General features: G+C 56.7%; 1 long non-coding RNA gene across 3 annotated transcripts in view; it reads left to right on the forward strand.

Annotated features, from left to right (window-relative positions):
- The window catches only part of LOC119961637, a 39,905-nt gene extending 17,704 nt beyond the window's left edge, over positions 1-22,201 (forward strand). For 2 of the 3 annotated variants that reach the window (XR_005459696.1, XR_005459695.1), the window contains 3 exons: positions 4,385-4,481; positions 7,935-8,021; positions 21,947-22,201. This is a non-coding gene — a long non-coding RNA (uncharacterized LOC119961637). Of the gene's footprint in view, positions 1-11; positions 90-4,384; positions 4,482-7,934; positions 8,022-21,946 lie in introns of those variants that run through there. The other variant, XR_005459694.1, reaches the window with a different exon arrangement.
- The last annotated feature ends 352 nt before the right edge of the window (positions 22,202-22,553 follow it).

The following is a 22,553-nucleotide window of genomic DNA, read 5'->3' on the forward strand; positions in this document are numbered from 1 at the left end:
GCATGCGCGGACATGGTAGCGGCCCCAGTAAGGCGGCGCCGGTCGGCGAGGGGGAGGCGCTCCGTCGCCGCCGTTCAGAGATCAAAAAGGTAGAAAGGTTGTGGGGCCCCGCCCACTCGTGAATTCCCTCCTCTTGTCACTGACTCGCAAAGCTCTTTGATTCCCCGTCACGGGACCATCTCTCCCATTTAAAGGGGAGGTTCCTCTGGCCCCGCCGCCTTAAAGGGGAGGTTCGCCAACTGTCGGCCATTTTGTTTTCCTTTTGGCCACAGCATTTATTCTCTCCCCCCCCCCCCCCAAACACACCTACACAGTGAGGATATATATAAATATACAACAGGCAGGTCTGATTATAGAATTTACAGTGCAGGAGGCCATTCGGCCCATCGAGTCTGCACCGGCTCTTGGAAAGAGCTCCCTACATAAGAACTAGGAGCAGAAGTAGACCGTCCGGCCCTTCGAGCTCCGCCATTCTATAAGATCACGGCTGATCTTTTCCTGGTCTCAGAACCACTTACCCGCATTCTCGCCATATCCCGTAATTCCTTTATTTTTCAAAAAAACATCTACCCTATCTTTAATATATTCAATGAAGTAGCGGCTACTATTCCTTTCGGTAGGGAATTCCATACTTTAACCACCCTCTGAGTGAAGAAGTTCCTCCTTGATTCAGTCCTAAATCTGCTCCCCCTAATCTTGAGGTTATGCCGTCTTGTCCTACTTTCACCTACCAGTGGAAACATCCTTTCTACTTCTATCTTATCCATTCCCTTCAAAGTTTTATATGTTTCTATTAGATCCCCCCTCAACCTTCTGAATTCCAGTGAATATAATCCCAACCTACTCAACTTCTCCTCATACGATAACCCCGTCAACTCCGGAATCAGCCTAGTGAACCTCCTCTGCACCCCCTCTAGTGCTAGCACATCCTTTCTCAAGTGTGGAGACCAAAACTGCACACAGTACTCCAGGTGTGGCCTCACCAGCACCTTGTACAACTGCAACATTACCTCTCTGCTTTTAAACTCAATCCCCTTCGCAATGAAGGACAAAATTCCATTTGCCTTCCTAATACTTGTTGCACCTGCAGACCAACCTTCTCTGACTCATGCACAAGTACACCCAGGTCCCTCTGCATAGCAGCTGCAACTTTTTACCATTTAAGTAATAATCCGTTCTATTGTTACTCCTACCAAAATGCATGACTTCACACTTATTGATATTATACTCCATCTGCCAGACCTTTGCCCACTCACTCAATTTGTCAATGTTCCTCTGTAAGGTTTTACAGTCCTCAGTACACTTTGCTCTGCCACACACCTTCGTGTCATCTGCAAATGTGGATACCTTGCACGTAGTTCCCAACTCCAAATCGTCTATATAAATTGTAAATAATTGTGGTCCCAACACCGATCCCTGAGGCACACCACTCGTCACTGATTGCCAGCCAGAATAGCACTCATTTATTCCCACTCTTTGTTTCCTGTTAGACAGCCAATCCTCTATCCATGCTAGTACTCTACCCTTAACACCATGCATCCTTAACTTATGCAGCAGCCTCTTGTGCGGTACCTTGTCAAAGGCCTTTTGGAAATCTAGCTTCACCACATCCACTGGGTCCCCTTTGTCTACCTTGCTCGAAATGTCTTCATAGAATTCCAAGAGATTCGTCAAGCATGATCTGCCCTTCATGAATCCATGCTGCATCCGTCCAATGGGACAATTTCTATCGAGGTGCCCTCCTATCTCTTTCTTGATAATAGACTCAAGCATCTGCCCCACGACAGAGGTTCAGCTAACCGGTCTATAATTCCCCATCTTTTGTCTACTTCCCTTTTTAAACAGTGGTGTCACATTTGCTGTTTTCCACTCCTCTGGGACTGCCCCAGTGTTCAGCGAATTTTGGAAAATTACTGCCAGTGCATCTGCTATAACTTCAGCCATCTCTTTCAGTACCCTGGGATGCATCCAATCAGGGCCAGGAGACTTATCTATCCTGAGCTCCATTAGCTTGCCCAACACTTGCTCTTTTGTGATAGTAATGGTTTCCAGGTCCTCACCTACCTTCTTCTCTCGGTCAATTGCTGGCATGTTATTAGTGTCCTCCACTGTGAAGACCGCTACAAAATATTTGTTCAATACCTCCGCCATTTCATCATATCCCATAACTAAATGACCACTCTCATCCTCTAATGGACCAACGTTTACTTTAGCCACTCGTTTTAGTTTTATTTAATTATAAAAACTTTTGCTATCTATCCTTATATTCTGTGCCAGTTTTTTTTCGTGTTCTATCTTACTTTTCTTTATGGCTTTTTTCGTGGATTTCTGCTGACCTTTAAAGTTTTCCCAATCTTCTAGTTTCCCGCTGATCTTGGCTACTTTGTGAGCCTTCTCTTTCAATTTGACAGCCTCATCTATCTCCTTAGACACCTATGGTCGATTACCTCTTTTCTTACAATTCTTCCTTCTCAGTGGAATATACTTTTGTTGAGCACTATGAAAGATTTATTTGAAAGTACTCCACTGCTCCTCAACTGTCCTACCATAAAATTTTTGTTTCCAGTCTACTTTAGCGAGGTCCTTCCTCATTCTATCGTAGTCCCCTTTGTTCAAGCATAGGACTCTGGTATTGGATTCTATCATCGCACTCTCCATCTGTATACTAAATTCAACCATGCTGTGATCACTCCTCCCAAGAGGATCCCTAACGATGAGGTCATTAATTATTCCTGCCTCATTACACAGGACTAGATCTAGGATAGCTTGCTCTCTCGTCGGTTCCATGACATATTGTTCCAGAAAACTATGCCGGATACATTCAACGAACTCCTCTTCAAGGCTACCCTGACAATCGGTTCTTTGTTGGTCCTGGGTTTTAAGTAACGGTGTGTGGAGGGGGGGAGCGCCATAATGGACCCCCTTGACCAACAGGAATAGAAGCTGCCTATCCACCCTATCTCTACCCCTCATCATTTTATAAACTTCAATTAAATCACCCCTCGGGCCTCTTCTCTTCCAAAGAAAACATTCCCCGCAGCCTCTCCACCCTTTCCCCACGGCTGAAACTCTTCCAGTCCGGGCACCTTCTTGGTAAATTTCACCCCCCCCCCCCCCCCCCCCCCCCCTGTCCTCTGGGCAGTCGCAAGGGTCGAGCGCGTGCGTGCTCACCGATACAGGTCAAATTGAACGGCCGCACAACGATAGCTCAGAGCTTCAAACTGAATCTTTGCAGAAAAGAATAATTCCCCCAGCTCCTGCCATAACGTTCGCTCAGCCCATCTCTCATAACGGCCGCCGGCCTGGTCCCTATCTCAGCTGATCTGCTGCTGAAGCCTTCATCTCTGCCTTCATTATCTAATAATGATCTAATAATCTTTATTAGTGTCACAAGTAGGCTCACATTAACACCGCAATGAAGTTACTGTGAAAAGCCCCTAGTCGCCACATTCCGGCACCTGTTCGGGTACACAGAGGGAGAATTCAGAATGTCCAATTCACCTTAACAAGCACGTCTTTCGGGACTTGTGGGAGGAAACCGGGGCGCCCAGAGGGAACCCACGCAGACACCAGGGGAGAGGGTGCAGACTCCGCACAGACAGTGACCCAAGCCGGGAATCGAACCTGGGACCCTGGCGCTGTGCAGCAACTGTGCTAACCGCTGTAGCTACCGTGCGATTAGTCTGCCTCATCCCACGTTCTATGCTCCGTCCACTCGAGTTCCAAAGCCGACCCCACGTTGGGTTCCTTGATCGCCTCTCCCCCCCTCCCGCCCTCAGCGCTCGCTGGCGCACACTGGCTCCCGCTGAAGCGACGTCTCGATTTGAAAACTCTCCTCCTGGTTTTCAAATCCGTTGATGGCCTCGCCCCCTCCCCCGTATTTGTAATCTCCCCCCCCCCCCCCCTCTGAATCCACAGCCCCCTGAGGTCTCTGCGCTCCTCCAATTCTCACCTCTCGTGCCATTGGTGATTTTCCCACCATCGGCGGGCAGGCCTTCAGCTGCCTGCCCCCCCTCCCCCCCACAACACGCCGGCAAAGCACCTCGGGATGTTTCATTACGTAAAGGCACCATCTAGATGCAAGTTGTTGTTGTACTTGCTTACACTCTCATTGCCGGCCCATTGGCTATTGAGCACCAATTAACGATGTCCAAGAGGTGAGGGAAAGGAAGTTCCTGGCTGTTCTCCCTGCCCATAAGCAGTGTATATCAGGGGGCTTGGACAGAGGACTGTGCCCTCGGGGTCCAAGGCCACCCGCACCACTCCTCCCCTCCGCTGCACAGCGCGTTTGGACTGGCACAGCCCCCTCACCCCTGGTAGGGGGTCACACAGCAGCAGCCCAGAGCAATAAACCCTGCCTTCTCCTGTCTCCCGTCACGACTAGGTCTGGAGCCGCCGCCGATTACTACGCCATCCTGGGAATCAAATCGGACGCGACGCTTAAGCTGATCAAGCAGGCTTTCCTCGACAAGCCCAGGAAGGTAGGCAAAACGCAGACGTGCGGAAACGATGGCGTCGTGGTAATGTCGCGCGATTAGTAATCATAGAATTTACAGTGCAGGAGGAGGCCATTCGGCCCATCGAGTCGGCACCGACCCTTGGAAAGAGCACCCCACTTAAGCCCTCACTTCCACCCTATCCCCGTAACCCAGTAACCCCTCCTAACCATTTTTGGGCACTAAGGGGCAATTTATCATGGCCAATCCACCCAACCTGCACATCTTTGGACTGTGGGAGGAAACCGGAGCGCCCGGAGGAAACCCACGCACACACGGTGAAGAACATGCAGAGTCCACACAGACAGTAACCCAAACCTGGGACCCTGGAGCTGTGAAGCAACTGCGCTAACCACTGTGCTACCATGCTGCCCCCATGTAGGAAATGCAGCAGCCATTTTGTTCACAGCCAGCTCCCACAGACAGCATTGTGGCACCTTGTTTTTTTTTAATGATGTCGATTGAGGTTGAGGCAGTTGTGTAGTGGGAATGTCACTGAGCTAGCAATCCGGGGAGGCCCCTGGGTAAATGTTCCGGGCGGGGGGGGGAACACGGGTTCAAATCCAACCCCGGCAGCTGGAATTATAAAGCTGAGCCTCCATTCTCGAATAAGGGGTCTCCCATTTCAGACAGAGATGAGGAGGAATTTTGTCCGGCATCTCTGGAATTCTCACCCCTGAGGGCGGTGGAGGCTGCGGGGTCGTTGAATATTTTCCAGGCTGATGCAGACAGGGTTTCGATCAACAGGGTCGATCAACATTCCGGCGCCTCAACGAGGATGTACTCCCTCACTGGCTGTAAAGCGTCTTGGGTCCGTCCTGAGGATGTGTGCGGCCGGCCCAGCCCGGACCTCCGTACGAAACATTGAATTGTGAGCGATCTGTAACCGAGTCATAGAACGGGTGAGAGGACAGAAGGAGGCCGTTTGTCCTGTCGTGTGTGCGTACGTGTTCCGACTGAGCCTCCGTGTCACTCTCCCTGGCCTTCTCCCCAAAGCCCTGACCATTCTCCCTTTCCTCAAAATAAAGAACAATACTATACAGGAACAGGCCCTTCGGCCCTCCAAGCCTGTACTGTCCATGGTAGCTGCCTGAACTAAAGCCGTCAAGAATAGGTTGATTCGATCTTAGTTTCAGCCCAGTTCGGCACAACATTGTGGGCCGAAGGGCCTGCACTGTGCTGTACAGTTCTATGTCTGCACTAACTGAATCCGTAGCCTTCCGTTCCCACCCTATTCATATATTTGCCTCGAAAACTAACTGCCCGTTTGAAACAGTATGGAGGTCTAGTATATTTGGATATGAAGCTTTGTGGACTGGCCCTGAAGAACACTGGTATTATATTTCTCAGCCTGCACAAACTAGACTGGCTCTGCGTTAACATATGCCGTTTATCAGCAAGTATTTGAACTCCCAGAAAGTCTGAAATTTAATGAATATTTGCTTACATTAGGACGGTATGTTATATACATATATAGACGCAGTAATTTCCAGAGTTTAGTTCTGTCCTCCGTATGTTCTCCCGCGTATACCGAACTAAACCCTGATGGTTCCCACTGCCAAGCAGCTGGGAGTAGAGTCAGACACACAGCCAGCACTCGCGTCCAATCAACACTCCACTTTCCAAGGATGAAGATTTTTTATTTTTAATGCAGGGGATGTGAGCTTTCGATTCCACGTTTTTTTATTTGTGGCGAGGTTCGAACCGAGGGCCCTCGGAACATCACCCTGGGCCTCTTCGTTACTCATCCTTCGGTTAAGTAAGACGTCCCCGAGGTGCTTGACAGGAGTTTTATCGAACACACAGAGCCACATGAGGAGATATCGAGACAGAGACCACAGCCTCGATCAGGATGGTGGCAGGCTGACGTTATTCATGAAGGCCCCAAGGGCGGCACGGTGGCGCAGTGGGTTAGCCTCTGCAGCCTCACGGCGCCGAGGTCCCAGGTTCGATCCCGGCCCTGGGTCACTGTCCGTGTGGAGTTTGCACATTCTCCCCGTGTCTGCGTGGGTTTCGCCCCCACAACCCAAAGATGTGCGGGTTAGGTGGATTGGCCATGCTAAATTGCCCGTAGTGTCTTAATAAAGTAAGATTAAGGGGGGGGGGGTTATTGGGTTACGGGTATAGGGTGGATACGTGGGTTTGAGTAGGGTGATCATGGCTCGGCACAACATCGAGGGCCGAAGGGCCTGTTCTGTGCTGTACTGTACTATGTTCTATGTGCAGAGTAGGTGGATTGGCCATGCTCAAGTGCCCCTTAATTGGTAAAAAAAAATGAATTGGGTACTCTAAATTTTAAAAAAAAATTCATGAAGGCCCCAGTCTGAATCTTGCCCTTCGCCTGAGGTGTGGTGATCTTCAGGTTAGCACTGCTGCCTCACGGCGCCAGTGATCCCGGTTCGATTCCGGCCTAGGGTGACTGTGTGGAGTTTGCACGTTCTCCCCCCCTCCCCCCGCGTCTGCGTGGGTTCCTCCAGGTGCTCCGGTTTCCTCCCACAGTCTAAAGGTTATTAGGGGCTGGTTTAGCACAGGGCTAAAGAGCTGGCTTTTAAAGCAGACCAAGGCAGGCCAGCATCACGGTTCAATTCCCGTACCAGCCTCCCCGAACAGGCGCCAGAATGTGGCAACTAGGGGCTTTTCACAGTAACTTCATTTGAAGCTGACTTGTGACAATAAACGATTTTCATTTCATTTTTCTTTTTTTTTAATTATTCAATTATATTTTTCCAATTAAGGGGCAATTTAGTGTGACCAATTCACCTATCCTGCACATCTTTGGGTTGTGGGGGTGAGACCCACGCAGACACGGGAAGAATGTATAAACTTCACACGGACAGTGACCCAGGGCCGGGGTTCGAACCCAGGTCCTCAGCGCCGTAGGCAACAATGCTAACCACTGTGCCGACGTGCTGCCCTGCCCACAGTCCAAAGATGTGCAGGTTAGGTGGATTGGCCGTGCTGAATTGTCCCTTACTGTCCAAAGATGTGCAGGTTGGGTGGGGTTACAGGGATAGTGCTGGGGAGTGGACCTACGTAAGACGCTCTTTCAGAGGGTCGGTACAGACTCGATAGGCCGAATGGCCTCCAACAAAGAGGTTGGTTTTAATGAAGATCTGAGAGGAGGGGAGATAGAGGTTTACAGAGGGAAATCCAGAGCATGGGGCCCCAGGCCGCCCGTCCGCCCCCAGACAAGGTGAAGCGATGGGAATCGGGGACGGCCAAGGCCCCAGAATTGGACGGGTGTCTGATCCGGTGCCCATGTCGACGCCAGGCGACCTGTCCGCCTCGAATCTCAGTCATGCTTTATCTCACAGAGGTTACACCCCCCCTGCCCCCCGGACACACCCCAGAGAGCAAAGGGCTGGATGAGGGACGCGGAGGTTGCGATTGTGAACCGGAATCTTCCACATTTGTAAATTGGAGCTGATTGCCTTTCAGGAAACTTGAAGAATTTCACAAGAGCTTCATGGACAACAAGGACCAGGTCATAACAAAGATCTACAATGAGACCAAGGAGCGAGCAAGGTAACTGACTCCCTATTGACCCCGCGTTATTTTGAACACCCATAGGATCCCTACAGTGCAGAAGGAGGCCATTCGGCCCATCGCGTTTGCACCGACCCTTTGAAAGAGCTCCCTAACTCGGCCCACTCCTGCCTAACCCGCACATTGTGGACGCTAAGGGGCAATTTTAGGGCGGCCAATCCACCTAAGCTGCACAAAGTTGGACTGTGGAAGGAAACCGGAGCACCCGGATGAAACCCACGCAGACACGGGGAGAATGTGCAGACTCCCACACAGACAGGAACTCCCCCCCCCCCCCCGGCGCACGGAGACCGGGTTTTCCTGCAGTCCTGGACGCTGCGACTCTCCCAGCGCTGGACACTGCGACTCCCCCAGCGCTGGACACTGTGACTCCCTCAGTGCTGGACACTGCGACTCCCCCAGCGCTGGACACTGCGACTCCCCCAGCGCTGGACACTGCGACTCCCCCAGCGCTGGAAACTGCGACTTCCCCAGCGCTGGACACTGCGACTCCCCCAGCGTTGGACACTGCGACTCCCCCAGCGTTGGACACTGCGACTCCCCCAGTGCCGGACACTGCGACTCCCCCAGCGCTGGACACTGCGACTCCCCCAGTGCCGGACACTGCGACTCCCCCAGCGCTGAAAACTGAGATTCCCCCAGCATTGGACACTGCGATTCCCCCAGCGCTGGACACTGCGATTCCTCCACTGCTGGACACTGCGATTCCCCCAGTGCTGCACACTGCGACTCCCCCAGTGCTGGACACTGCGACTCCCCCAGTGCGGGACACTGCGACTCCCCCAGTGCTGGACACTGTGACTACCCCAGTGCTGGACACTGCGACTCCCCCAGTGCGGGACACTGCGACTCCCCCAGTGCTGGACACTGCGACTCCCCCAGTGCGGGACACTGCGACTCCCCCAGTGCTGGACACTGTGACTACCCCAGTGCTGGACACTGCGACTCCCCCAGCTCTGGAAACTGCGACTCCCCCAGTGCTGGACACTGCGTCTCCCTCAGCGCTGGATACTGCGACTCCCCCAGCGCTGGACACTGAGATTCCCCCAGCGCTGAAAACTGAGATTCCCCCAGCATTGGACACTGCGATTCCCCCAGCGCTGGACACTGCGACTCTCCCAGTGCTGAAGACTGTGACTCCCCCAGTGCTGAACACTACGCCTCCCCAGTGCCGGACACTGCGACTCCCCCAGTGCTGAACACTACGACTCCCCAGTGCCGGACACTGCGACTCCCCCAGTGCTGAACACTACGACTCCCCCAGCGCTAAAAACTGAGATTCCCCCAGCGCTGAAAACTGAGATTGCCCCAGTGCGGGACACTGCGACTCCCCCAGCGCTGAACACTGCGACTCCCCCAGCGCTGAAAACTGAGATTCCCCCAGCGCTGGACACTGCGATTCCCCCAGTGCTGAAAACTGAGATTCCCCCAGCGCTGGACGCTGCGACTCTCCCAGCGCTGGACACTGTGACTCCCCCAGCGCTGGACCCTGCGACTCTCCCAGTGCTGGACACTGTGACTCCCCCAGCGCTGGACACTGCCACTCACCCAGTGCTGGACACTGCGACTCCCCCAGCGCTGGACACTGCGACTCCCCCAGTGCTGGACACTCCGACTCCACCAGTGCTGGACACTGCGACTCCCCCAGCGCTGGACACTACGACTCCCCCAGCGCTGGACACTACGACTCCCCCAGAGCTGGACACTGCGACTCCCCCAGTGCTGGACACTGAGATTCCCCCAGCGCTGAAAACTGAGATTCCCCGAGCGTTGGACACTGCGATTCCCCCAGCGCTGGACACTGCGATTCCCCCAGCGCTGGACACTGCGATTCCCCCAGCGCTGGACACTGCGATTCCTCCAGCGCTGGACACTGCAATTCCTCCAGCGCTGGACACTGCGATTCCCCCAGTGCTGGACACTTCGAGTCCCCCAGTGCTGGACACTTCGAGTCCCCCAGTGCTGGACACTTCGAGTCCCCCAGTGCTGGACACTTCGAGTCCCCCAGTGCTGGACACTGCGACTCCCCCAGTGCCGGACACTGCGACTCTCCCAGTGCCGAAGACTGCGACTCCCCCAGTGCTGAAGACTGCGACTCCCCCAGTGCTGAAGACGGCGACTCCCCCAGTGCTGAATGACTGCGACTCCCCCAGTGCTGAACACTATGACTCCCCCAGTGCGGGACACTGCGACACACCCAGTGCTGGACACTGCGACTCCCCCAGCGCTGGACACTGCGACTACCCCAGTGCTGAACACTGTGACTCCCACAGCTCTGGAAACTGAGATTCCCCCAGCGCTGGACACTGAGATTCCCCCAGCACTGAAAACTGAGATTCCCCCAGCTCTGGACACTGCGATTCCCCTAGTGCTGGACACTGCGACTCTCCCAGTGCTGGACACTGTGACTCCCCCAGCGCTGGACACTGCCACTCACACAGTGCTGGACACTGCGACTCACCCAGCGCTGGACACTGCCACTCACCCAGTGCTGGGCACTGCGACTCCTCCAGTGCTGGTCACTGCGACTCCCCCAGTGCTGGACACTGCGACTCCCCCAGCACTGGACACTGCGACTCCCCCAGCGCTGGACACTGAGATTCCCCCAGCGCTGAAAACTCAGATTCCCCGAGCATTGGACACTGCGATTCCCCCAGTGCTGAATGACTGCGACTCCCCCAGTGCTGGACACTGCGACACACCCAGTGCTGGATACTGCGACATCCCCAGCATTGGACACTGTGACTCCCCCAGCGCTGGACACTGCGACTCCCCCAGCGCTGGACACTGCGACTCCCCCAGTGCTGGACACTGCGACTCCCCCAGTGCTGGACACTGCGACTCCCCCAGTGCTGGACACTGCGACTCCCCCAGTGCTGGACACTGCGACTCCCCCAGTGCTGGACACTGCGACTCCCCCAGTGCTGGACACTGCGACTACTCCCCCAGTGCTGGACACTGCGACTCCCCAGTGCTGGACACTGCGAGTTACCCAGTGCTGGACACTGCGACTTACCCAGTGCTGGACACTGCGACTCCCCCAGTGCTGGACACTGCGACTCTCCCAGTGCTGAAGACTGCGACTCCCCCAGTGCTGAAGACTGCGACTCCCCCAGTGCTGGACACTGCGACTCCCCCAGTGCCGGACACTGCGACTACCCCAGTGCTGAACACTGTGACTCCCACAGCTCTGGAAACTGCGACTCCCCCAGTGCTGGACACTGCGACACACCCAGTGCTGGAAACTGCGACATCCCCAGCATTGGACACTGCAACTCCCCCAGCGCTGGATACTGAGATTCCCCCAGCGCTAAAAACTGAGATTCCCCCAGCGCTGAAAACTGAGATTCCCCCAGCGCTGAAAACTGAGATTCCCCCAGTGCTGGACACTGCGACTCCCCCAGCATTGGACACTGCGACTCCCCCAGCGCTGAAAACTGAGATTCCCCCAGCATTGGACACTGCGACTCCCCCAGCGCTGAAAACTGAGATTCCCCCAGCGCTGAAAACTGAGATTCCCCCAGCGCTGGACACTGCGACTCCCCCAGTGCTGGACACTGCGACTCCCCCAGCGCTGAAAACTGAGATTCCCCCAGTTCTGGACAATGCGACTCACCCAGCGCTGGACACTGCCACTCACCCAGCGCTGGACACTGCGACTCCCCCAGCGCTGGACACTGCGACTCCCCCAGTGCTGGACACTGCGACTCCCCCAGTGCCGGACACTGTGACTCCCTCAGCGCTGGACACTACGACTCCCCCAGCGCTGGACACTGCGACTCCCCCAGCGCTGGACACTGAGATTCCCCCAGCGCTGAAAACTGAGATTCCCCCAGCATTGGACACTGCGATTCCCCCAGCGCTGGACACTGCGATTCCCCCAGCGCTGGACACTGCCACTCACCCAGCGCTGGACACTGCGACTCCCCCAGTGCGGAACACTGCGACTCCCCCAGTGCGGGACGCTGCGACTCCCCCAGTGCTGGACACTGCGACTCCCCCAGTGCGGGACACTGCGACTCCCCCAGTGCTGGACACTGCGACTACCCCAGTGCCGGACACTGCGACTCCCCCAGTGCTGGACACTGCGACTCCCCCAGTGCGGGACACTGCGATTCCCCCAGTGCTGAACACTGTGACTACCCCAGCTCTGGAAACTGCGACTCCCCCAGCTCTGGAAACTGTGACTCTCCCAGTGCTGGACACTGCGTCTCCCTCAGCACTGGATACTGCGACTCCCCCAGCGCTGGACACTGAGATTCCCCCAGCGCTGAAAACTGAGATTCCCCCAGCATTGGACACTGCGATTACCCCAGCGCTGGACACTGCGACTCTCCCAGTGCTGAAGACTGTGACTCCCCCAGTGCTGAACACTACGCCTCCCCAGTGCCGGACACTGCGACTCCCCCAGTGCTGAACACTACGACTCCCCAGTGCCGGACACTGCGACTCCCCCAGTGCTGAACACTACGGCTCCCCCAGCGCTAAAAACTGAGATTCCCCCAGCATTGGACACTGCGATTACCCCAGCGCTGGACACTGCGACTCTCCCAGTGCTGAAGACTGTGACTCCCCCAGTGCTGAACACTACGACTCCCCAGTGCCGGACACTGCGACTCCCCCAGTGCTGAACACTACGACTCCCCCAGCGCTAAAAACTGAGATTCCCCCAGCGCTGGACACTGCGACTCCCCCAGCGCTGAAAACTGAGATTCCCCCAGCGCTGGACACTGCGATTCCCCCAGTGCTGAAAACTGAGATTCCCCCAGCGCTGGACGCTGCGACTCTCCCAGCGCTGGACACTGTGACTCTCCCAGTGCTGGACACTGTGACTCCCCCAGCGCTGGACACTGCCACTCACCCAGTGCTGGACAATGCGACTCACCCAGCGCTGGACACTGCCACTCACCCAGTGCTGGACACTGCGACTCCCCCAGCGCTGGACACTGCGACTCCCCCAGTGCTGGACACTCCGACTCCACCAGTGCTGGACACTGCGACTCCCCCAGCGCTGGACACTACGACTCCCCCAGCGCTGGACACTACGACTCCCCCAGAGCTGGACACTGCGACTCCCCCAGTGCTGGACACTGAGATTCCCCCAGCGCTGAAAACTGAGATTCCCCGAGCGTTGGACACTGCGATTCCCCCAGCGCTGGACACTGCGATTCCCCCAGCGCTGGACACTGCGATTCCCCCAGCGCTGGACACTGCGATTCCTCCAGCGCTGGACACTGCAATTCCTCCAGCGCTGGACACTGCGATTCCCCCAGTGCTGGACACTTCGAGTCCCCCAGTGCTGGACACTTCGAGTCCCCCAGTGCTGGACACTTCGAGTCCCCCAGTGCGGGACACTGCGACTCCCCCAGTGCCGGACACTGCGACTCTCCCAGTGCCGAAGACTGCGACTCCCCCAGTGCTGAAGACTGCGACTCCCCCAGTGCTGAAGACGGCGACTCCCCCAGTGCTGAATGACTGCGACTCCCCCAGTGCTGAACACTACGACTCCCCCAGTGCGGGACACTGCGACACACCCAGTGCTGGACACTGCGACTCCCCCAGCGCTGGACACTGCGACTACCCCAGTGCTGAACACTGTGACTCCCACAGCTCTGGAAACTGAGATTCCCCCAGCGCTGGACACTGAGATTCCCCCAGCACTGAAAACTGAGATTCCCCCAGCTCTGGACACTGCGATTCCCCTAGTGCTGGACACTGCGACTCTCCCAGTGCTGGACACTGTGACTCCCCCAGCGCTGGACACTGCCACTCACACAGTGCTGGACACTGCGACTCACCCAGCGCTGGACACTGCCACTCACACAGTGCTGGACACTGCCACTCACCCAGTGCTGGGCACTGCGACTCCTCCAGTGCTGGTCACTGCGACTCCCCCAGTGCTGGACACTGCGACTCCCCCAGCACTGGACACTGCGACTCCCCCAGCGCTGGACACTGAGATTCCCCCAGCGCTGAAAACTCAGATTCCCCGAGCATTGGACACTGCGATTCCCCCAGTGCTGAATGACTGCGACTCCCCCAGTGCTGGACACTGCGACACACCCAGTGCTGGATACTGCGACATCCCCAGCATTGGACACTGTGACTCCCCCAGCGCTGGACACTGCGACTCCCCCAGCGCTGGACACTGCGACTCCCCCAGTGCTGGACACTGCGACTCCCCCAGTGCTCGACACTGCGACTCCCCCAGTGCTGGACACTGCGACTCCCCCAGTGCTGGACACTGCGACTCCCCCAGTGCTGGACACTGCGACTCCCCCAGTGCTGGACACTGCGACTCCCCCAGTGCTGGACACTGCGACTCCCCAGTGCTGGACACTGCGAGTTACCCAGTGCTGGACACTGCGACTTACCCAGTGCTGGACACTGCGACTCCCCCAGTGCTGGACACTGCGACTCTCCCAGTGCTGAAGACTGCGACTCCCCCAGTGCTGAAGACTGCGACTCCCCCAGTGCTGGACACTGCGACTCCCCCAGTGCCGAACACTACGACTCCCCCAGTGCCGGACACTGCGACTACCCCAGTGCTGAACACTGTGACTCCCACAGCTCTGGAAACTGCGACTCCCCCAGTGCTGGACACTGCGACACACCCAGTGCTGGAAACTGCGACATCCCCAGCATTGGACACTGCAACTCCCCCAGCGCTGGATACTGAGATTCCCCCAGCGCTAAAAACTGAGATTCCCCCAGCGCTGAAAACTGAGATTCCCCCAGCGCTGAAAACTGAGATTCCCCCAGTGCTGGACACTGCGACTCCCCCAGCATTGGACACTGCGACTCCCCCAGCGCTGAAAACTGAGATTCCCCCAGCATTGGACACTGCGACTCCCCCAGCGCTGAAAACTGAGATTCCCCCAGCGCTGGACACTGCGACTCCCCCAGTGCTGGACACTGTGACTCCCCCAGCGCTGAAAACTGAGATTCCCCCAGTTCTGGACAATGCGACTCACCCAGCGCTGGACACTGCCACTCACCCAGCGCTGGACACTGCGACTCCCCCAGCGCTGGACACTGCGACTCCCCCAGTGCTGGACACTGCGACTCCCCCAGTGCCGGACACTGTGACTCCCTCAGCGCTGGACACTACGACTCCCCCAGCGCTGGACACTGCGACTCTCCCAGTGCCGAAGACTGCGACTCCCCCAGTGCTGAAGACTGCGACTCCCCCAGTGCTGAAGACGGCGACTCCCCCAGTGCTGAATGACTGCGACTCCCCCAGTGCTGAACACTACGACTCCCCCAGTGCGGGACACTGCGACACACCCAGTGCTGGACACTGCGACTCCCCCAGCGCTGGACACTGCGACTACCCCAGTGCTGAACACTGTGACTCCCACAGCTCTGGAAACTGAGATTCCCCCAGCGCTGGACACTGAGATTCCCCCAGCACTGAAAACTGAGATTCCCCCAGCTCTGGACACTGCGATTCCCCTAGTGCTGGACACTGCGACTCTCCCAGTGCTGGACACTGTGACTCCCCCAGCGCTGGACACTGCCACTCACACAGTGCTGGACACTGCGACTCACCCAGCGCTGGACACTGCCACTCACCCAGTGCTGGGCACTGCGACTCCTCCAGTGCTGGTCACTGCGACTCCCCCAGTGCTGGACACTGCGACTCCCCCAGCACTGGACACTGCGACTCCCCCAGCGCTGGACACTGAGATTCCCCCAGCGCTGAAAACTCAGATTCCCCGAGCATTGGACACTGCGATTCCCCCAGCGCTGGACACTGTAATTCCCCCAGCGCTGGACACTGCAATTCCTCCAGCGCTGGACACTGCGATTCCCCCAGCGCTGGACACTGCGATTCCCCCAGTGCTGAATGACTGCGACTCCCCCAGTGCTGGACACTGCGACACACCCAGTGCTGGATACTGCGACATCCCCAGCATTGGACACTGTGACTCCCCCAGCGCTGGACACTGCGACTCCCCCAGCGCTGGACACTGCGACTCCCCCAGTGCTGGACACTGCGACTCCCCCAGTGCTCGACACTGCGACTCCCCCAGTGCTGGACACTGCGACTCCCCCAGTGCTGGACACTGCGACTCCCCCAGTGCTGGACACTGCGACTCCCCCAGTGCTGGACACTGCGACTCCCCCAGTGCTGGACACTGCGACTCCCCAGTGCTGGACACTGCGAGTTACCCAGTGCTGGACACTGCGACTTACCCAGTGCTGGACACTGCGACTCCCCCAGTGCTGGACACTGCGACTCTCCCAGTGCTGAAGACTGCGACTCCCCCAGTGCTGAAGACTGCGACTCCCCCAGTGCTGGACACTGCGACTCCCCCAGTGCCGAACACTACGACTCCCCCAGTGCCGGACACTGCGACTACCCCAGTGCTGAACACTGTGACTCCCCCAGCTCTGGAAACTGCGACTCCCCCAGTGCTGGACACTGCGACACACCCAGTGCTGGAAACTGCGACATCCCCAGCGCTGGATACTGAGATTCCCCCAGCGCTAAAAACTGAGATTCCCCCAGCGCTGAAAACTGAGATTCCCCCAGCGCTGAAAACTGAGATTCCCCCAGTGCTGGACACTGCGACTCCCCCAGCATTGGACACTGCGACTCCCCCAGCGCTGAAAACTGAGATTCCCCCAGCATTGGACACTGCGACTCCCCCAGCGCTGAAAACTGAGATTCCCCCAGCGCTGGACACTGCGACTCCCCCAGTGCTGGACACTGCGACTCCCCCAGCGCTGAAAACTGAGATTCCCCCAGTTCTGGACAATGCGACTCACCCAGCGCTGGACACTGCCACTCACCCAGCGCTGGACACTGCGACTCCCCCAGCGCTGGACACTGCGACTCCCCCAGTGCTGGACACTGCGACTCCCCCAGTGCCGGACACTGTGACTCCCTCAGCGCTGGACACTACGACTCCCCCAGCGCTGGACACTGCGACTCCCCCAGCGCTGGACACTGAGATTCCCCCAGCGCTGAAAACTGAGATTCCCCCAGCATTGGACACTGCGATTCCCCCAGCGCTGGACACTGCGATTCCCCCAGCGCTGGACACTACGATTCCCCCACCGCTGGACACTGCGATTCCTCCAGTGCTGGACACTGCGAGTCCCCCAGTGAGCGCTGGACACTGCGATTCCCCCAGTACTGCACACTGCGACTCACCCAGTGCTGGACACTGCGAGTCCCCCAGTGCTGGACACTGCGAGTCCCCCAGTGCTGGACACTGCGAGTCCCCCAGTGCTGGACACTGCGAGTCCCCCAGTGCTGGACACTGCGACTCCCCCAGTGCTGGACACTGCGACTCTCCCAGTGCTGAAGACTGCGACTCCCCCAGTGCTGGACACTGCGACTTACCCAGTGCTGGACACTGCGACTCCCCCAATGCTGGACACTGCGACTCCCCCAGTGCTGGACACTGCGACTCCCCCAGTGCTGAAGACTGCGACTCCCCCAGTGCTGAAGACTGTGACTCCCCCAGTGCTAGACACTGCGACTCCCCCAGTGCCGAACACTACGACTCCCCAGTGCCGGACACTGCGACTACCCCAGTGCTGAACACTGTGACTCCCACAGCTCTGGAAACTGCGACACACCCAGTGCTGGACATTGCGACTCCCCCAGCGCTGAAAACTGAGATTCCCCCAGCATTGGACACTGCGATTCCCCCAGCGCTGAAAACTGAGATTCCCCCAGCGCTGGACACTGCGATTCCCCCAGTGCTGGACACTGCGACTCTCCCAGTGCTGGACACTGTGACTCCTCCAGCGCTGGACACTGCCACTCACCCAGTGCTGGACAATGCGACTCCCCCAGTGCTGGACACTGCGACTCTCCCAGTGCTGGACACTGTGACTCCCCCAGTGCTGGACACTGCGACTCCCCCAGTGCTGGACACTGCGACTCCCCCAGTGCTGAAGACTGTGACTCCCCCAGTGCTGAATGACTGCGACTCCCCCAGTGCTGAACACTACGACTCCCCCAGTGCTGGACACTGCGACTCCCCCAGCGCTGGACACTGCGACTACCCCAGTGCTGAACACTGTGACTCCCACAGCTCTGGAAACTGAGATTCCCCCAGTGCTGGACTCTGAGATTCCCCCAGCACTGAAAACTGAGATTCCCCCAGCACTGAAAACTGAGATTCCCCTAGCGCTGGACACTGCGATTCCCCCAGTGCTGGACACTGCGACTCTCCCAGTGCTGGACACTGCGACTCTCCCAGTGCTGGACACTGTGACTCCCCCAGCGCTGGACACTGCCACTCACCCAGTGCTGGACACTGCGACTCACCCAGCGCTGGACACTGCCACTCCCCCAGCGCTGGACACTGCGACTCCCCCAGTGCTGGACACTGCGACTCCCCCAGTGCTGGACACTGCGACTCCCCCAGTGCTGGACACTGCGACTCCCCCAGTGCTGGACACTGCGACTCCCCCAGCGCTGGACACTGCGACTCCCCCAGCGCTGGACACTGAGATTCCCCCAGCGCTGAAAACTGAGATTCCCCCAGCATTGGACACTGCGATTCCCCCAGTGCTGAATGACTGTGACTCCCCCAGTGCTGGACACTGCGACACACCCAGTGCTGGATACTGTGATTCCCCCAATGCTGGACACTGCGACTCCCCCAGCGCTGGACACTGCGACTCCCCCAGTGCTGGACACTGCGACTCCCCCAGTGCTGGACACTGCGACTCCCCCAGTGCTGGACACTGCGACTCCCCCAGTGCTGGACACTGCGACTCCCCCAGTGCTGGACACTGCGACTCCCCCAGTGCTGGACACTGCGACTCCCCCAGTGCTGGACACTGCGACTCCCCAGTGCTGGACACTGCGACTCCCCAGTGCTGGACACTGCGACTTACCCAGTGCTGGACACTGCGACTCCCCCAGTGCCGGACACTGCGACTCCCCCGGTGCTGGACACTGTGACTCCCCCAGTGCTGGACACTGCAACTTACCCAGTGCTGGACACTGCAACTTACCCAGTGCTGGACACTGCAACTTACCCAGTGCTGGACACTGCAAATTACCCAGTGCTGGACACTGCAACTTACCCAGTGCTGGACACTGCAACTTACCCAGTGCTGGACACTGCAACTTACCCAGTGCTGGACACTGCAACTTACCCAGTGCTGGACACTGCAACTTACCCAGTGCTGGACACTGCAACTTACCCAGTGCTGGACACTGCAACTTACCCAGTGCTGGACACTGCAACTTACCCAGTGCTGGACACTGCGACTTACCCAGTGCTGGACACTGTGACTTACCCAGTGCTGGACACTGCGACTTACCCAGTGCTGGACACTGCAACTCCCCTAGTGCTGGACACTGCAACTCCCCTAGTGCTGGACACTGCGACTCTCCCAGTGCTGGACACTGCGACTCCCCCAGTGCTGGACACTGCGACTCCCCCAGTGCTGGACACTGCGACTCCCCCAGTGCTGGACACTGCGACTCCCCAAGTGCTGGACACTGCGACTCCCCCAGTGCCGGACACTGCGACTCCCCCAATGCTGGACACTGCGACTCCCCAGTGCTGGACACTGGGGGAGTCGCAGTGTCCAGCGCTGGGGGAGTCGCAGTGTCCAGCACTGGGGGAGTCGCAGTGTCCAGCACTGGAGGAGTCGCAGTATCCAGCACTGGAGGAGTCGCAGTGTCCAGCACTGGGGGAGTCGCAGTGTCCGGCACTGGGGGAGTCGCAGTGTCCAGCACTGGGGGAGTCGCAGTGTCCAGCACTGGGGGAGTCGCAGTGTCCAGCACGGGGAGAGTCGCAGTGTCCAGCACCGGGGGAGTCGCAGTGTCCGGCACCGGGGGGGTCGCAGTGTCCGGCACTGGGGGAGTCGCAGTGTCCAGCACTGGGGGAGTCGCAGTGTCCAGCACTGGGGGAGTCGCAGTGTCCAGCACTGGGGGAGTCGCAGTGTCCAGCACTGGGGGAAGTCACAGTGTCCGGCACTGGGGGAGTCGCAGTGTCCGGCACTGGGGGAGTCGCAGTGTCCGGCACCGGGGGGGTCGCAGTGTCCGGCACTGGGGGAGTCACAGTGTCCAGCACTGGGGGAGTCGCAGTGTCCAGCACTGGGGGAGTCACAGTGTCCAGCACTCGGGGAGCCGCAGTGTCCAGCGCTGGGGGAGTCGCAGTGTCCCGCACTGGGGGTGTCGCAGTGTCCCGCACTGGGGTAGGCGCAGTGTCCAGCACTGGAATAGCCGCAGTGTCCAGCACTGTGTGTGTGTGTGTATTTCTGTGTGTGTGTGTATTTCTGCGTGTGTGTATTTCTGTGTGTGTGTATTTCTGTGTGTGTGTATTTCTGTGTGTGTGTGTATTTCTGTGTGTGTGTATTTCTGTGTGTATGTGTATTTCTGTGTGCGTATTTCTGTGTGTGCGCGTATTTCTGTGTGTATATTTCTGTGTGTGTGTGTATTTCTGTATGTGTGTGTGTGTGTATTTCTGTGTGTGTGTGTGTGTGTGAATCTGTCCTGGGAGTGTTTGATGGGGTCAGTGTAGAAGGAGCTTCACTCTGTATCTAACCCCACTCAGTACCTGTCCTGGGAGTGCTTGATGGGGACAGTGTAGAGGGAGCTTTACTCTGTATCTAACCCCGCGCTGTACCTGTCCTAGGAGTGTTTGATGGGGACAGTGTAGAAGGAGCTTTACTCTATATCTAACCCCGTGCTGTACCTGTCCTGGGAGTGTTTGATGGGGACAGTGTAGAAGGAGCTTTACTCTATATCTAACCCCGTGCTGTACCTGTCCTGGGAGTGTTTGATGAGGACATTGCAGAAGGAGCTTTACTCTGTATCTAACCCCGTGCTGTACCTGTCCTGGGAGTGTTTGATGAGGACAGTGTAGAAGGAGCTTTACTCTATATCTAACCCCGTGCTGTATCTATCCTGGGAGTGTTTGATGAGGACAGTGTAGAAGGAGCTTTACTCTGTATCTAACCCCGTGCTGTACCTGTCCTGGGAATGTTTGATAGGGACAGTGTAGAGCAGGGGTGGGCAAACTTTTCCGTGCAAGGGCCACATTCAGAAATTCACAATTTTAAAGGGCCAGATAGTATATTAAGTAAAATAATTAATATTTAAAATAGCCAGAATAAAAGGTTTTTTCAGGGGGAAAAAGCAATTAATTTTTATTAATTAATATTTTAAAGTAGTAACTTTATACGAAACACATTTATTTGAAAAACAAAGTAACTCCGTTTAAAGAAAAAAAAGCAATTAATTTTTATGAATTCATATTTTAAAGTAGATACTTCACATGAAACACATGTTGTGCCGAGCAATGATCACCCTACTCAAGTCAACGTATCCACCCTATACCAGTAACCCAACAGCCCCACCCCCCCCATTTTTTTTAATGAGTTGATCTTGGTGGGCCGCATAAAGACCTTTGGCGGGCCGTAGTTTGCCCACCCCTGGTGTAGAGGGAGCTTTACTCTGTATCTAACCCCATGTTGTACCTGTCCTGGGAGTGTTTGATGGGGACAGTGTAGAGGGAGCTTTACTCTGTATCTAACCCCATGCTGTACCTGTCCTGGGAGTGTTTGATGGGGACAGTGTAGAGGGAGCTTTACTCTGTATCTAACCCCACAAACACATAGACATACACACAGATACACATACACACATACACACACACATTCAAACACATTGACACACATGCACAAACACACAGACATACACATAAATATACACGCACATTCACACATACACACACATATACACAGATAGATATACACACACACATATATACACACACACATATACACACGCATACACACATCTACACCCACACACATACATATATTCACACGTGTACACCTACACACACACATACACATATATTCACACATATACCCAGACACACAAAACTGCCTTCACAATCTCTCTTTTTCCACAGGGCAAATGGCTTGAAGAAACAGCAGGAAATCCTTCGGCAGAAGCACGCCGAGTTTGTGGAGAAATACAAACTGAAGAAAGGAGGAGGGGGCGAGGATTGACTGACAAAAAAAGACGGGGAGGGCGGCCGTGGACCGGCCGCTCGTGTTCCCACCGCTGTCTGAGCGAGCGCAGTGACATCCTCTGTGGTTAAACTGGCTCCTGCAAAGACGGGAGAACAAAGTCTAAACCTTTGTTGTGTCCCGAGGAGGAGGGGGTGGGGGGGGGGGGGGGTGGGATTTATCGTCCAACGCTCGGTGGGTCCCCCCTCCCCTCCATTGTGGGCGCTCTTTCAATATATTTAGTCGCTGTCGCAGTTTAAGACGACTGCTGTCTTCCTCGGTCACGTCCGCATTGGGTGTCACAGGTGGGGCCCGGATGAGGGGTTATGGGGGGCACTCGAATGGCTACCTGACAGCTGCCAGCTCATTTTTGGTTGGCCCCGCTTCTTATTCCGGACATGGCCGAAAACTGCATTTAAACAGCGGAGGGATTTATGCCCTGGGCGTGACAGGTCCATGGTGATCCAACACAACGGTCCTTCCAATCAGCCGAGGCCCCTCTCATCG

The sequence above is a fragment of the Scyliorhinus canicula genome, unplaced genomic scaffold (assembly GCF_902713615.1).
Source record: "Scyliorhinus canicula unplaced genomic scaffold, sScyCan1.1, whole genome shotgun sequence".
Taxonomy (NCBI): Eukaryota; Metazoa; Chordata; class Chondrichthyes; order Carcharhiniformes; family Scyliorhinidae; genus Scyliorhinus; species Scyliorhinus canicula.